The sequence below is a fragment of the Hydra vulgaris genome, chromosome 06, assembly GCF_038396675.1.
Source record: "Hydra vulgaris chromosome 06, alternate assembly HydraT2T_AEP".
NCBI lineage: Eukaryota > Metazoa > Cnidaria > Hydrozoa > Anthoathecata > Hydridae > Hydra > Hydra vulgaris.
Window position 1 is genome coordinate 49,800,762 of NC_088925.1, and position 16,739 is coordinate 49,817,500.

The following is a 16,739-nucleotide window of genomic DNA, read 5'->3' on the forward strand; positions in this document are numbered from 1 at the left end:
TACAACAATAAATTTTTTTGTAATGCTAGTTTTAGTTTTGTAAAAAAAAAACAAGAAAAGTAAATAGTAAGCGGCAGAATAATTGTTTTATTTTGTTATTTCTTTTATAAATTTTTCAATAATATTTTGAAGTTTGACATTTCCTAGGAGGGAAGGAGGAGGGAGGGTATTTACTCCCCCACTTACCCCTACCCCTTCCCAACCCTCCTTTTGTATCCGCCACTGCAGCCACTTTTGAGCACTGGTGTTTTGCCAAAATATTAAGTACCGGAACGCGTTAGGTAAGGGCTAATGAGTAAATTTTTTAATAATTATGCTAATAATAAATAAGGAAAGAAGACGCGCAAAGATAAATTTCATACCCCAGTGAAAAAGCGCACATGGGATACGCGTGGATTTTTTCCATATGTAACCCATGTGGAGATTATTATTTTGTCCCATGCGGGTTTCATATGGTAAATCCCACATGGATTCCATATGGTAAATCCCATATGGGATACGCGTTGGTTTTTACCATATGGGGATTATTATTTTGTCCCATGTGGGTTTCATATGGTAAATCCCACATGGGTTTTATGTGGTAAATCCTACATGGGATATAGGTGGAAAATACTAAATGTTATAGATCTTAAATGCCACATATTTTAATCCAAATGGTATAAAAGTAGTCAATACTAGACAAATAAAAGTCCGAACGCTTCTATGATAATTTTTAAAATTCTTTTAATTTAAAAATTACTTAAATAGTAATTTAAAATTATTCATGGAAGCTTTCAGAGAGGCTTAACTTAATCTGGTATTTGCTACTTTATCTCATTTGGTATTCAAAATGTGTAGCTTTTTTGATCTTTTACATGTGATGTTTTCCACCTATAACCTATGTGGGATTTACCTTAAACTATTATGACGAAATTTTATAAAAATAAAAAACGTGTTGCAAAATAAATTTATTTTAAAATAAATGCTATTAATCAATACATCCAAAATGAATATTAAAAATATTATTTTTTCTTTTGCGATTTACACGCCGTTTTTTGTCGATTGAATTAATTATATCGCTTCGGCTTGCATAATACCAAGGTTTTTAGTATCTTCTAACTTTTTTCAAACATTTTCTAAAAAAATATATATAGAGAGAGAGAGAGAGAGAGAGAAAGAGAGCAATTTTAATAAGGAACCTAATTAGTCGAGCAATTTTAATTATTAGCCAGGTTGAAGTCATTGACTACAATATTTCACAAATAACTATTTCCTAATTTATTACTTACAATGACTAACGTATTATGGGTAATTGAACACATATTATGCGTAATGAGCTTGAACCCATGAGGAGAATCCTGAAAAAAAAGATCAATTAGGATAAGTAGTTAAACAAAAAAACAAAAACAAAAATGTAAAAACCTACTTTTTCAATGATGTAGACGTTGGGTGCAATAGCCAGTGGATGCAAAAGTACCTTTACTTTTTCGTCACACACACGGCCTTCTATAATAACAGGCCTTGACATCGCGCAAAATGCCGTAAAAACTGAAGGCCGATTAAACTTTCACTTTTACTTATATTGATATATTTTTATATTAGGTAGGGTGTAATGGCAGTCTATGTTTTCTAATAATAATCTCTAATAAAGACGGAAATATAAAAAAAAAAAAAAAAAAATTGTTAAAAGATAATCATATTTTTCGTATTTCAAATTTCATTAAGAATATTTATGTAATATTAAATAGTATCAATAACAAGCAGAACCATAACAAAGTATATATCTATATATTAGAAAGATTACTGTATTTTTAATATTTTTTGCTAAAAATGGTAATAATAAAAGTCACCAACAATAAAAAACACCAACAAAAGTTGATTCACGCAAAAAAAAAGTTTTATCAATATATCTCAACAGGGTAAATATTTACAAATCCAAACATATTGAGAGACATATAGGCTAATGAGAAAATAAAAAACATAACAAGTAAATAGCATAATAAATTACAAAACTAATTTTCACATAAATTATGATTTAGTATTTTGGGAGTGGTAATTAGTGAGTAATTCTTTAGCAGAATATTAGAATATACTCTGCATTGTTTTTTTGTGATTTTAAATTTATATTTAGCAACAATGAACTGAAACTGAGTAACACAAAATGTTCTGCATAATGGGTCAGTAGCACCATGAAAAAAAAAAGCAAAATATTGACCATTGGACAAGAGTATCAGAAGGAATTTCAAGTCCGCCTCTGTTTAGGCTATACAGATAACTTCCATATTTATAATAATAATTGGTAGAATCATCATAAATTTTTATTTCGCTTTTTTGCACATAGCCATCTATGTAAACTATAGCCACTAATGTAGATTTATTAACTGAGCTTTCAAGATCATGTATATTATCCAGAAGTTCTTTTTCATCAGTAGAAATATCTCTAAAACATATGTCACAAGTATGACCATCGATACCATCAACAGGAATGTCAAGTTGTAATATCAATTTAGTATGTTGAATATTAATTTTTCCAATTACAGATTTAGCGTTTATAAAGTAAGTACCTCCAGATTCCTGTCGAAGCTTAGAAAAAGCTTTTTCAAGAGGATCTGTTGAAAAACAACCTAATAAGACATTCTTTGCTCCATTACTCAACAAAGTTTCTATGAGATCAATAAAGCCATAGCATGAATGCGCTATTGCATTGCTAGTATCTAGCGTAAGCTGTTTTACAGGTTTACCTGTAGGTTTCATAAAATTTGACAGTTCAGCAATATCTCGTAGCAGTTGTAACTGTTGATCACCAACTGAGTAGATTTCTGCGCATAATTCATTTCTAAACCGAATGCCAGCACCAGGTGCTTTGACATTAACAACATTCGAAAAAAAAAAAAAATTTTTCAATAAATACAGCAGTACCTTCAAATGCTTTATTTTCAATCTCTGGATGCGTTCTTAATGCAGCTACTGTTTCTTCACAAAAAACAGACAAACAAAACTTTACAGATTGTCTCTCTATTGGTTTTAGATAAACTGATTTAGCTGTAAGTTTAGAGAGTTTAAAAAGACTATTGGACTCAGTTTTATATATAGTTTCTAAATCACTCCACTTAGCCAAAGCCAGTTCTTTATTGTTCAAAAATTGAAATTCACCAGTTTTTTCTGTCAACCAATTGTTTCGTATAGATTTTAAGAGATGCACATAACCATACAATAAATATATACCTGATGTTGTTAACCATGGTTTACTATCAACTGTTTTAAACATTCCAAAAAATCTTTGATTTACACGGTTACCATCAGTAATTATTACCAGTGTCTTACTATTTTCAATATTATTTATTGTATAGACAATTTGTTGACATTGAGCAAACTGAAATTCAGAGGAAAGATTTGCAACAGGTTGAGCTCTACATATAAATTCTAGACCTCCAAAAAGACATTTAATCATAAATGATAAAATTGTTTTAGCTAACTTTTCAGGGTAGTTTACTGCTTGACCAAACAAAGCACCTCTTTGGTAAAGTAATGAAGCTTTGACATAGACCTCATCAATTAGTAGTATAGAAGTTCTTTTCAATTGATTTAAATTCATAAAAATACTATTTATGAAACTTAGGTCCTCCGTTGAGCTTATTTTTGAAGTCAATCATGTTAAAGTCCTTATACTTGGCAACTTGTAGTCAATACACAAACAATCATATAAACTTCGTCGCATAGCAAAATACTCATATGCTCTACATATAATATCTGAAGTATATAAAACGTTACCAACATTAACTTTTCTCATAGCATTAAGGTGTTCGAATAGAACATTTGACTGAAGCAAGCTTTCTTTATTTTTTAAAAATCTAACTGCTTCAAATAAAGCTGATTTTGTTTTTATTAACTTTAATTTAATTACAGCTAAAGAGGAAATATTACAAGTTGTGCCATTATGGTTAGCTACAAATGAATAATCATTGAAAATTACTAAAATAAATAATGGAACACCAAGTTTGTAGATTTTTGATTGTATGTGTAAACTTTTTTTATTAAGCTGGAAAACAATAACATCGTTATTATCACTTAACAAAGATTGAATATCGTCAAATATAAGTTCATCCTCTTTTAGAAAATCATTTAACTCATCTGGTAAAATGCTTCAAAAACCGCTTGAAGTTACAGTTTTTCTAACTTTACTTGCTGGTGTGGCTAAACGGCTAGGCGGAATATTTAAAAAAACAGATGGTGGGTTTAAAGGTCGTTGCTTCCCATATTTGCTTTCAAAAGGTGCTTCATTTGGCCAATGCAGTCAACTGCAAATAAAACTGCTGTTTAGTCTGTAACAATAAAACCTGTTCTTGGGATAGCTTCACTACATCTTTTTCTCTCCTCTAGATTCTTCGGAAATTTATAAATTGATATTTTTGTTGTAGTTGAGTATTGATATTGTAGTTGTATAAACTGATATTTTTGTTGTAGTTGAGATAGTTCGACTTGCAAAGAGATACACAGCATTTTAAAGGCATTTTAATTATTAAAAAAACTTATTGTTAGTTTGACAATATTATTACCCTACAATGTAACGCCTTGAACCTTACAACGTTATCGTTTTGAAGTTGCGCTATCTAATTTATAAACCAATCAATTTTTAAAGATTTATTAAAAAAGCGTGAATACAAACTTTCATCTAATGTTAAAAGATGAAAATGTAAACGCAGTATTAGGAATTGGCTTTCAGTTTAACAACTTTGTTGCGCGATGTCAAGGCCTGTTATTATAGAAGGCAGTGGTCACACATAATATAATATTCTGAAACTAATAAACAAACATCTAAATTTCTATAAGTAAATTTATTCTTTGATCATTGCCTTCATATTCAATCTTATTTTTATATTATAATCTATAATGGTATTATTTATATAACATATCACAGCAATATTATTAAATTTGTGATGTTCAAATATCATATGAACATTCTCTAACATGTTCATATGATATTTGAATATAGTTCTTGAGTATATTATTTGCAAACAATTGACTGATGCAAGTTCAAATGCTGTCAAAAACCAATCATGCATGCATGGGACACTGCAGTGTCCCACAAAGAAATGCTGGTTTGAAAGTCAAATTTTCTTTATTAAAAAAAAAAATTCAAAATAGGGGGGAGATAGGGAGGTTTCTGTAACTTTTTTTAGGCTTCAAAACTTTTAACTTTATATATAATAAGGTTCATAAAACTTAAGGGACTTACGAAGTACATTGAGGAACAAAAACAAGATATTTACAGAAACTTTTCAATTTTTAATCTGGAGTACCACAGTGTAATTGGGAATAAAATGCTTTAAAATGCATGCAGTTAAACATATAACTCCTGTTAGTTAACTATATGTATAACTAAGGTTAAGGTTATGCTCAAACAAATTAGTACCAATTAATTCAAATTCAAGATTTAGTTCAAGTTCAAGTTATTATTTGTTCATTATTTTTTCACTATTTTATATTTATTTGTTCAAATTTATTAACTAGTACTAATTCTTACTACAGTAAGAATATTTATCATTGTTGAATGTGATTTTATTAGTTAATTTTACTTTCAACACATTTTATTACTTTGATTTTATTACTTAATTTTACATTCAACATATTTTGACAACACCCTTTACATTTTAAATTATTATGACAGCTTTACTTTTCTGTTGATGTTAAATTTATTACGTTTCAATAACTCAGATTGAATTTTAACTGAATTATTGTAAGCTTTGTAAGGGTTTATTGTATATCAAATGGTGTTGTAAATAAAGTAAAAATAATATATATATATATATATTTTTATATAGTATTTAGGCTATGGGATCACCCATAAATGATGCCAGTAGATAGAGGGGCAGTGTGAGTTTAACAATAATTGACAATGGGGAGGGGATGTTGAGAATTGAATTTTGAATTAAAAATTGAATTAAAAAAAGAAGTAAAATATTTTATTTAAAAAAAAAGTAAAACAATTTATGCTAGCTATGAGCAGGTTTAAGAGGTATTTACACCAACAATGTGGTCTAAAAACTTCTTGCTTTTGTTGCTTAAAACTGTAGAGGATCATAGGAAAAACAATTTAAATTCAGAAATTAGCTTGCTTATCTGAAAGAACAATTTATGTTTTTTTTTCTTTTACTTTTAGTACTGTTGAGAATAAATGTAGAATTGAACCCAAAAAAAATTGATGGTATATGCATTTTTTATATTATATTAACAATTCAGATATACCATCATAATATGATAACAAAAACTTACATCATTTTCAATGGGAGATGGCAAAAAATTGACTGAGTTTGATAAAAGGTGAAGGTGTTCAATAAACCGGGTCATCATCTGACATCATTATGCGTAAACGACCCTATGATTTAGGTAAAATAAGTAACCAATTTGCCATATTTCTCTTTAGAAAGTGTAAAAAAAAAGCATTGTTATGCTATTGAGCAAGCTTTGAACACCTATTTTATAAATTTGAGAGACAGAAGTGGACGTGCGAATCGCAAAAGAACTAATAGCAATGCTCTAAATTGATTTTAACTTTTTAGACTAACATTAATATAGTATTTAGAAATAATAAATGAAGTTTAAATGATTTTTATAATTTGTATTTATTTCCATTGATTATCAGTTTTCAGTCTCTATTTTATAAAATGAATTAAAAAACTATTTATTTATAGTATAATAATAATACATAAATACTAGTTTCCTAATGCTATAATCATCACAATGTTAATGGTATTCGTTTTATAGTGAAATTTTGTATCAATTTTATTGTTTTAATGTTATATTTATATTTATATATATATATATATATATATATATATATATATATATATATATATATATATATATATATATGTATATATATATATATATATATATATATATATATATATATATATATATATATATACATATGCATATATATATATATAAATATATATATATATATATATATATATATATATATATATATATATATATATATATATATATATATATATATGTATATATGCATTTTAAAGCAGATTATTTTATTTAAACATTACTTTAGATCATATTACTTTGAAAACTGGACCCAGAGGCTTTATTCCCAATAACACTGTGGTACTCCAGATTAAAAATTGAAAAGTTTCTGTAAATATCCTGTTTTTGTTCCTCAATGTAGTTCGTAAGTCCCTTAAGTCTTAAGGACCTTATTATATCTAAAGTTAAAAGTTTTGGAGCATAAAAAAAGTTACAGAAACCCATCTCCATTCTATTTTTTTCTTTTTTTAACAAAGAAAATTGGGAATTCTTTGACTTTCAAACCTGCATTTCTTTGTGGGACACTGCAGTGTCCCATGCATGCAAGATTGGTTTTTGACAACATTTCAACATGCATCAGTTAATTGTTTGCAAATAATTTACTCAAGATCTATATTCAAATAACTATTATATTATCCTAATAATACGTCTATTTGCACAAATCTTCATCTTATTTCTATAAAGAAAGATAAACATTATTCGTGGTACTTACATACTTGCTTGCCATTCTCTATATTAATATAAAGTATTTTCACACAATATAAACGTAACGAATGCAAAGTCGATTTAAAATAATTTTTTTAGTTTTTTTTAAAAAGTCTTTTTTTTTAGTTTCCAGCCTTCAAATTAAATCCCATGCAAATCCCACAGGAAACCCACGTGGGATTTCCCATGTGTGTAAATACCATATGGTTCCCACATGTAACCCATGTGTGATAACCCACATGGGTTTAAGGTGACAAATTTCCATACGGATACCACATGGGAAAATCCGTCCCACGTAAATCCCATCAATCCCACACGGAACCCACGCGGAACCCATGTGGGACGCGGTTTTATTTTTCACTGGGACAAATCGGGTCATTGTTTTAATTCTCATTATAGCTCAAATTTTCTTGATCTTCATTAACAGTATCAAGTTTTTTTTCTAAAAAAAACTATTTAAAGTACCTTGTTTTTGTTTCTCGCTTATTTTGTAACTAAAAAATTGAATCAATAAAAATTTAGTTGCAACTAACCAAGCTGGTTTTAGAACAACTACACTATGAAAAATTAAATTAAATTCAACCGTAGGATAATAATTCATCACAAATAAAAATCAATTTGTTTACAGTATTCAGTTGCGGTATACAGTATTCAATATTAGTTCGATTAGAACCGTATCAGCATTGTTTGCTATAAAATAAATATGCTATAAAATAGTTTGTAAGCATGCAATAATATTAAATTTTTAAACTGTTTGAAAAATTTAGAAGGATTGTAAGTAACTTAACGCTGTTTGTAATATTGAAAATTTAATTTAAAGCATATAAAATATTTTTATATGCTTTAGAGACAGTGCAGAGACTTCCGGAATGGCGGACACTTTTTTATAACAAATTTTATAAATAAATTTAAAAAAAAAGAAAGATAAAGAATAAAATAAGAAAAATAAATGAAATAAAAATAAAGAGAATGAAAAAAAGAAAAAAAGATACAAAAAGCAAAAAGTAAAAACCAAATCAAACAAATTAAAAAAAGAAAAAAATTAGATAAGAAAAAGACAAAAAAACTAAGTTAAAAGAAAAAAAACATTCGAAAATGGAAAGTAACTAAAAAGAATTTTAAAAATATATAAAAATTGTTCCGTTTATGAAGAAAGGAAAAAGAATATTTTTAAAATTTTATTATTTTTGAAAGACAATATGTGTTTGCTTGATATGATTTACTTTTTTGTTTTATTATTGTCATTTATTGAAAAAACTCTATATTTTTCGTGACTAAATGTTTGTGTGTAAGTGGGTGACACGTTTTTATTTGTGAGTATTATTGAAAAGTTTTGTTTGTTTATTTATTTTTTTATGAAATACTTATACTACTTTTATTTATATGATTATTGATATCAACATTATTATATTTATTAAAACATTGTTACTTTTTTTTTGCAGTAATTGTTTAAGTTACATTGTAGGCTGTTACGTTTTGTCAGTACATAACTGTTTGTAACTTTCCTATCTGTGCAATATATTCAATTGTTGTTTTAAAGTTGATATTGATATTTATTACCATATAATTTTCTTATTATTCTAATAATTTATCATCATTATTATTATCATTGTTATTTGTATTACTAATGCTATTTCATGGTATTTACTTAAGATTAGTTTTTAACTATTTGTAAATGACCTCGATTGTAAGATCTTTTATCGAAAAAAAATATATTGATATTGAGAGTAAAATTTGTTTAAAGTAACGGAACGCGTTCCGCAAGAGCAAAAAAACACCGGAAGAACATAAACCATAAAAATCGTTCCGGCGCCAAACACCTCTGTTTTTACTTTAATTGAACAAATGTATTTAATTTGCAGTTAGAATAATCGCATTTTTTCAATAGGATGCGCAACTGCTTTGAATTAGCGGTTGTAGTCATTGTAACTTTCATTACATGATCAAACAAAAAGATATAGTTGCTGAAATGTTGGTGCATGAGCGGCAAACGAATAGTTTGTAAAATATTGCTTCATAATAGACTCTAATAGCACTGTTTATTACGGAAAACTTTTCTAGATACTTGTCTATTTCATACTTTACCCACCTAACTTTAGTGACACTGTTAATAGTTGGATAACAAAAATTCGATTTTTTTTAGTTTAAACAAAGATTTAAAAAAAACCCTTTTCACAATTTTTATTGTCATTTGGGATTGAGCATTTTCTGACCTATAAAAAAAAAAGTCTCCTAATAACTTATTTTTAATTAAATATATATTTATTTTCATATATATTTTAGACAAATATTTTTTTTTCAAATCAAACAGAATAGACTTAAGCGAATAAAAAAAGGCAAAAAAGAAGTTTAGCTATTATCAATATAACAATTATATAGTTAATAGCTAAAAACTAAAAGATTATAATTTTTGTTGCTGGGGAGCACCTTTTAATGCTATCCCCTACATGATATAACAATGACAGTAGATGTATACTATAGATCATTAAAACCTTTGAATTAGGAAACTTTAATTAAACTATTAATTAAACTTTAATTAAACTCAATTAAATTTTTCTTTTATTCTTAATAACCATCCAAATATTGCAAAACTTATTTAATGTTCATGCAAAACTTATTTAATGTTCATGCAAAACTTATTTAATGTTCATGCAAAAACTTAGTGAACATCAGTTTACTTAAAAACAAATCTAAGTGTATTTCTGACGCAAATAGCTACTGAGCAATTGCTATAATTTTTCTTGAACTTGGTTACAAGTTTCTGTAAAACAGCTAAAGGTAAACGCCACAAATTTTCACTTTTTAAGACAGCACAAACTATGCTGAGGGTATTTCTAAAGAAGTTTCCAAAAAAGGAAAAGGAATAGATTGCTTCTCTTCTTTAGGAAATTTATTCTAATCAAGAACAAAAGAGCTCAAGCCACAAAACAAGAAAAAATAACTAAATAAAATAAAGATAAAAAAGATTCTTTAAATAAATAGTTAACTTATGTTAAGGAGATAAAAGTATTCCTGTTACACTTGGTAATCCCAAAAAGTGATTATAGAAAGATTCCTTATAACGAGTTAGAAGCTTTGGTGGATACCTCAGAAATTAGCCAGTTAAAGTTTAATAAAGTGTTAAAAAAGTTGAAAAGTAGTGGTAACGAGTTTGAGTCAAACATAATAATGAAAATGATTAATTAGTAGGGTGGGTCATTTTTCAACACTTTACAGTAAACTCTTTGCTACACATGATATTTTTATTGACCAAATTGTATTCCTTGATGAATGAATCAAATGGGAGCAACATATTGATTATGTTGGTACTAAAGTTTCCAAAAATATATGAGTTCTTTATAAGGTCAGAATCTATATAAATAAAAAAGTTTTATCCCAATTTTATTATGCATTCATTCATAGCTATATTAATTATGCAAATATTGCTTGTGCTATATTTGCATAATATAAATACAAAAAAATAAAAAAAATAGAATTGATAATTTATAACTTGCAATGTTTCAAGTTATAAATTATCAATTCTATTTTTTTTAAGCCTTCAATCATTAATTATAATAAAACAATTCAACAATATGAAATTGATATGTAAAATAAGATCTTGAAGAAATAGTTCTGATTTCTTTATCACCGTTAGAAATTCTGAAAAATTGAACAAAAAAGTTCGAAAAGATATTTGAGTTTCTGATTCGGAAACCCACCTTTTATTCTTAACTTTATGTACAATGTTTTCTTTTACGTAAATCAGAACACCTCCAACTTGTTTATTAGTATGTCACTAGGACAAAATTTTATGAAAACCTAGAAGATGGAGAGTAGAATTATCTTGAAGATCTTTCAAAGAAACCCAAGTTCCAGTAAAGCGAATTATATATAAAAATTTTTCAATTTCTTATTTAAAAAGTAAGGTATACAGAAAATATAGAAGTAGAAGATGAAGAACCGATGCTAAAGCAAGCACGGGATAATTTAGTACCGGACTTACCGAAGGAGAATATTTTTGATGAACTAGCGTTGCTGTGCACGGCCAACGAAGGGTTTAGAAATATGGATGAATTAACGTCTTACCTTTCGGAAACGCAATTGACTGTCAACAGAAATACCTTAGAGTTTTGGTGAGATAACACCAAACGTTACCCAAAGCTTTCTATTTTGGCTCGCAAGTACATGTGCATATCTGCGAGTTCGATGCCAGCAGATCGCGCTTTTTCAATTGCTGGACATGTGGTCAATCGACGGCGTGCATCATTGGCACCCGAAACAGTAGATAATTTAGTCTTTCTTAACCGTAATTGGGAGTTGTGTAACCTGGACACTTAATGTAAAATAAAGTTTAGATTTAAGTGAAATTTTAAATGAATGACATCATTGATTAAGACGTTTTCATTGTTTTTTGTTTTTTATAAGTACAACTTTTATAAAAAATATTGTTTTTTAACGGGTACCCGGGTACCCCCCCCCCCGTTCGTTTAACGGGTACCCGGGCAAGCATTTTTGCGATTTTTGACAGCTTTATTTGTAACAGATCAAAACATATTATAGAAAAGTATATCAAAATAAACGAATTTTGTAAACTTATAAAGTTAAGATAAAATGACTAGGTGTATATTAAGGGATATTAGGAATTAAGGATTCGGTTAAAGATGTTTTGAGTCAATCGGAATAACCGTTTAAAAGTTACGGCAAATTTAATTTTTACCCAGACCGTTTATATAAGGGCCAACACATTTAAAGTTCATAAGGCCTAAGCATTTACTTTGAAAACTACTTTCCAACTTTTATTTAACTGAACCTTCAAACATTCAAAAAATGGAAAAAGGTAATAAATATGTCACATTTAGGAGCAATTTGGTTTGTCAAAGATTTTACAACACTCCTAAATTTTGTAATGGAGTATCAAAGGCAGATTTTACATAATATTGTAACATTTGTAAAAGTTGCAATGAATTCAGGTGTTTATATTTTTAATTACATTTAAAAGAAGAATTGTTATATTTGAAAAATTATCTTTTTAAGAACATAAATATTATATTCACGGATCATTGAAGCTTACTGTAAATCTGTTTGACCCAACCAAGGACATGGCAAAATGTATCAGTTCCAGAGAAACATACTTAGGGACGAAACACATCACTCGTTTTAGTCTATTTTTAAAAGCTTATTAAGAATCATTTTAGCATGAAAAAGATTGTAAGGAGAGATTAAATTTCCATTAATGCAAGTATTTATTACCCAGCCAGCCAGCATTGTGATACGAGTACCGTGCGGGAGCCGTACGGGTTGTCAACTGGGCCCCTTGTGGATAGCATTTTGGGATCCCGTCGGTTTCCATCCGGGGCCCATATGGGTCCCAAAAAAATCCCACACTATTAACCGTATGGGCCCCATATAAGAAGCTCTTTGAGATTCCGGCAGTATTTGGCCGCGGTTTCCATCTGGGCTCCGGATGGGTTTGCCCGCCTCGGAACCATTGCAAATCTTGCAAAACTACTTTAATATTGTTAAAAACATAAAAGAGAAACTATATAATTTTATGTACTTATTTATTTCGAATAAAAAGCGCTTTACAATTACATTTTTATTGAGCAAATTTCTAAACAATTCTGTAATTATATATCGTCTGTCTTCACGGTTGTCTCCGAATTAAAAGCTTTTAAATCGTTGTTAAAACTACTTCTTTAAGCAATTCTTTCCTGATAAAATATCTAGTTTCAAAGAGGCCTGTAAAAAAAAAAATTATATTTTATAATATTATATTATTATATTTATACTTTAATAAATTGTAAAATTTTATTATTTTTTGCCTAACAAACTTTTCAGATAAAAAATCTATTTTCTCATAATATTTTAATCGTAATAATTGGAGGAGATATCATCATCAACCACAAAGTTGGTAATCTCAAAATATTCCCTACATGAGTCATCCAGTCATTCCAATAAAAAAGACTGCATATCATTATTGTTATAATTATATTTACAAAAGTATTAAAGTTTCTAGTCAATTTTATTCATCAGCATGCAAATAATGTCAACAGTCATTGTTCATCTATTGCAAATCAGAAATATTCTGATTTGCAATAGATGAACAATATTGTTCATCTATTGCATCAGAAATATTCTCAACCCTTATGCTGCAAGAAAATGGAAAAAGCAAATAAGTATCATACATATAACATTACTAGATATAATAAAAACTATATATATATATATACATATATATATATATAATATATATATTATATATATATAGATTAGTTCTCACAAGCAACTTTGTTAAATTTTGAAAAAATTTAACAATTTTGCTTGTGAGAACCAATAAAAGGTTTTAAGAATATGAACAGAACTTTTTTAGAATATAGGAGGCGGATATTACAACCTAATATATATATATATATATATATATACATAAATATACATAAATATACATACATATATATATATATATATATATATATATATATATATATATATATATATATATATATATATATATATATATATATATATATATATATATATATATATGTATATATATATATATATATATATATATATATATATATATATATATATATATATATATATATATATATATATATATATATATATATATATATATATATATATATATATACAGTATCGGACAAAACGAGTGCAACCAAATAATGCTAATTTAGTTTCTTTATATCAAAGTGCTGCATTTTTTCAATTTAGAGAGATAACTATGTAACTGTTTAGAGACAAAGTTCTTTAAGTTTTATTCATCACAAAGTTCATTATTTGTACACGAAAATTAATAAATTAATCAAAAGTATTAAAAAAAGTTGATTTCCTTCTGGACAAAACAAGTGCAACTCGACAAAATGTTGACCGAGCTGTATTTTGCTATCAATATTTCGTGGCGAATCCTTTGTTGTCGATCACAGCCTTGCATCTTCGAGGCATAAATTCGATCTATGATCAATGAAACTTTGTGGAATCGCTGCTCAGGCCTTTTGGATTTGTTCAAACAGTTGATCCTTATTACGAACACCTTCATGATTAATTCTGCGGTTGACGATCTCCCACAGGTTCTCGATAGGGTTGAGATCCGGAGATTGAGGCAGCCAATCCATCATTGATAGATGGTTGTCTTGAAACCACTGCTTGACTACTTTTGCAGTGTGTTTCGGATCGTTGTTTTGCTGAAAAACCAATTTTATTGGGATATTCCATTCAGCATGAGGTAACAACATATTTCAGGATATTTTTATACATGAAACGGTCCATTATTCCATCGTTCCAATGTATTGGACCTAGACCGTTAGCAGAAAAACACCCCCAGACCATTACATTGCCTCCACCATGCTTTAGGGTCTTATGGCAATAAGACCCTAAAGCATGGTGGAGGCAATGTAATGGTCTGGGGGTGTTTCAGATAAAAAATCTATTTTCTCATAATATTTTAATCGTAATAATTGGAGAAGATATCATCATCAACCACAAAGTTGGTAATCTCAAAATATTCCCTACATGAGTCATCCAGTCATTCCAATAAAAAAGACTGCATATCATTATTGTTATAATTATATTTACAAAAGTATTAAAGTTTCTAGTCAATTTTAATCATCAGCATGCAAATAATGTCAACAGTCATTGTTCATCTATTGCAAATCAGAAATATTCTGATTTGCAATAGATGAACAATATTGTTCATCTATTGCATCAGAAATATTCTCAACCCTTATGCTGCAAGAAAATGGAAAAAGCAAATAAGTATCATACATATAACATTACTAGATATAATAAAAACTATATATATATATATATATATATATATATATATATATATATATATATATATATATATATATATATATATATATATATATATATATATATATATATATATATATATACAGTATTGGACAAAACATTTGCAACCAACATCGAACAATGCTAAAAAGTGTTCCTAATTTTACATGTCTTAAAAACAAAACGAACTATACTGCCACAGCAAACAGTTCAGGAGTCTGGAGTCATAGCATGCCATGACATGAGCAATCAGCTGACAGGTTAAAGCACACTATTTCGTTGACAAGTGCCATTTTGCAGTGGACAAAACAAGTGCAACTTTTTTGGTTTGTTTCATTTTCTTAAGTCTGGTCCGTGTCAACATAATGGAAGTTTTTTAATAATTAAAGGAAGTATTCAGAAGTTTTCAGAAATTTCCAGAAGCATGCAGAAGCTTCCAAAAGTTTCCAGAAGAAGCATCTGGAAGCATCCAGTAGCATCCAGAAATATCCAGAAACATTCAGAAGCATCCAGACGCATCCAGAAGCTTCCAGAAGCATCGAAAAGAAGCATCTAGAATCTTCCAGAACAGGTTCACACAGGTTCATTTTACTATATAAGAGACATGTAAATGGACATGCAATTCAGTCAGTATATGGAAGTCAATCAGTCAGTATTATCAAGACAGTTTATCGAAGTGAGTTTTATCAAAGTGTTTTATCGAAGAACATCAATACAAGAAGTGAAATACAACAAGTGTTTCATTACATCAATACAGTCCACATCCAACCAAGACATTGTGTTCCACAGAGCATTATTGTATCATCACAAGGTAAATGTAACACGGTAAGCCTTGAGAAGCGTGATTATTTATTTTTATTATTTTTATGACTTCAAGTGCAAAAATGGCTCCCGACAGTCTTGGATTGGAACTAAGAAAGAAAATTATTGGCGATTACGTAAGTGGAATGTCACAAAAAAGTATTTGTGATAAATATCGCGTGAAAAAATGGACCGTATCAAAACTATGTTCCAAATATCGTTCTACGGGGAAGTTGGCAGCAGAAAACAAAGGTGGAAGACCGCATTCCACCACTTCTAGAGAGGATTCTATGATTGTCAGATCCATCAAGAAGGATCCCTGGATATCATCAGTCGAGATACAAAAGCAATTAGAGCTGCCTGTATCGGACCGAACAATCAGACGACATGCTGTTGAAGCCGGATTGTTTTCTCGACGCCCTGCAGAGAAACCGCTGATTTCACTAAAAAACCAGAAGAAAAGACTCTTGTTTGCTACATCTAATATTGACTGTAATGTGCAGAAATGGCGTACTATCCTGTTCAGTGATGAATCGAAGTTCAACATCATTGGGAGCGATGGCATTTGCCATGTACGTCGACCGGCCGGAAAAAGCCTCGATTTACGTTATTGCCATAAGACCCTAAAGCATGGTGGAGGC

The 16,739-nt window shown here is 28.6% G+C and overlaps 1 long non-coding RNA gene across 1 annotated transcript in view; it reads right to left on the reverse strand.

The window, feature by feature from the left end:
• Window positions 1–13,065: 13,065 nt before the first annotated feature.
• LOC136081065 (uncharacterized) overlaps window positions 13,066–16,739 on the reverse strand; it is an 8,580-nt gene continuing 4,906 nt past the window's right edge. The window contains exon 4 of the long non-coding RNA XR_010638856.1: window positions 13,066–13,224. This is a non-coding gene — a long non-coding RNA (uncharacterized LOC136081065). The remainder of the gene's footprint in view (window positions 13,225–16,739) is intronic.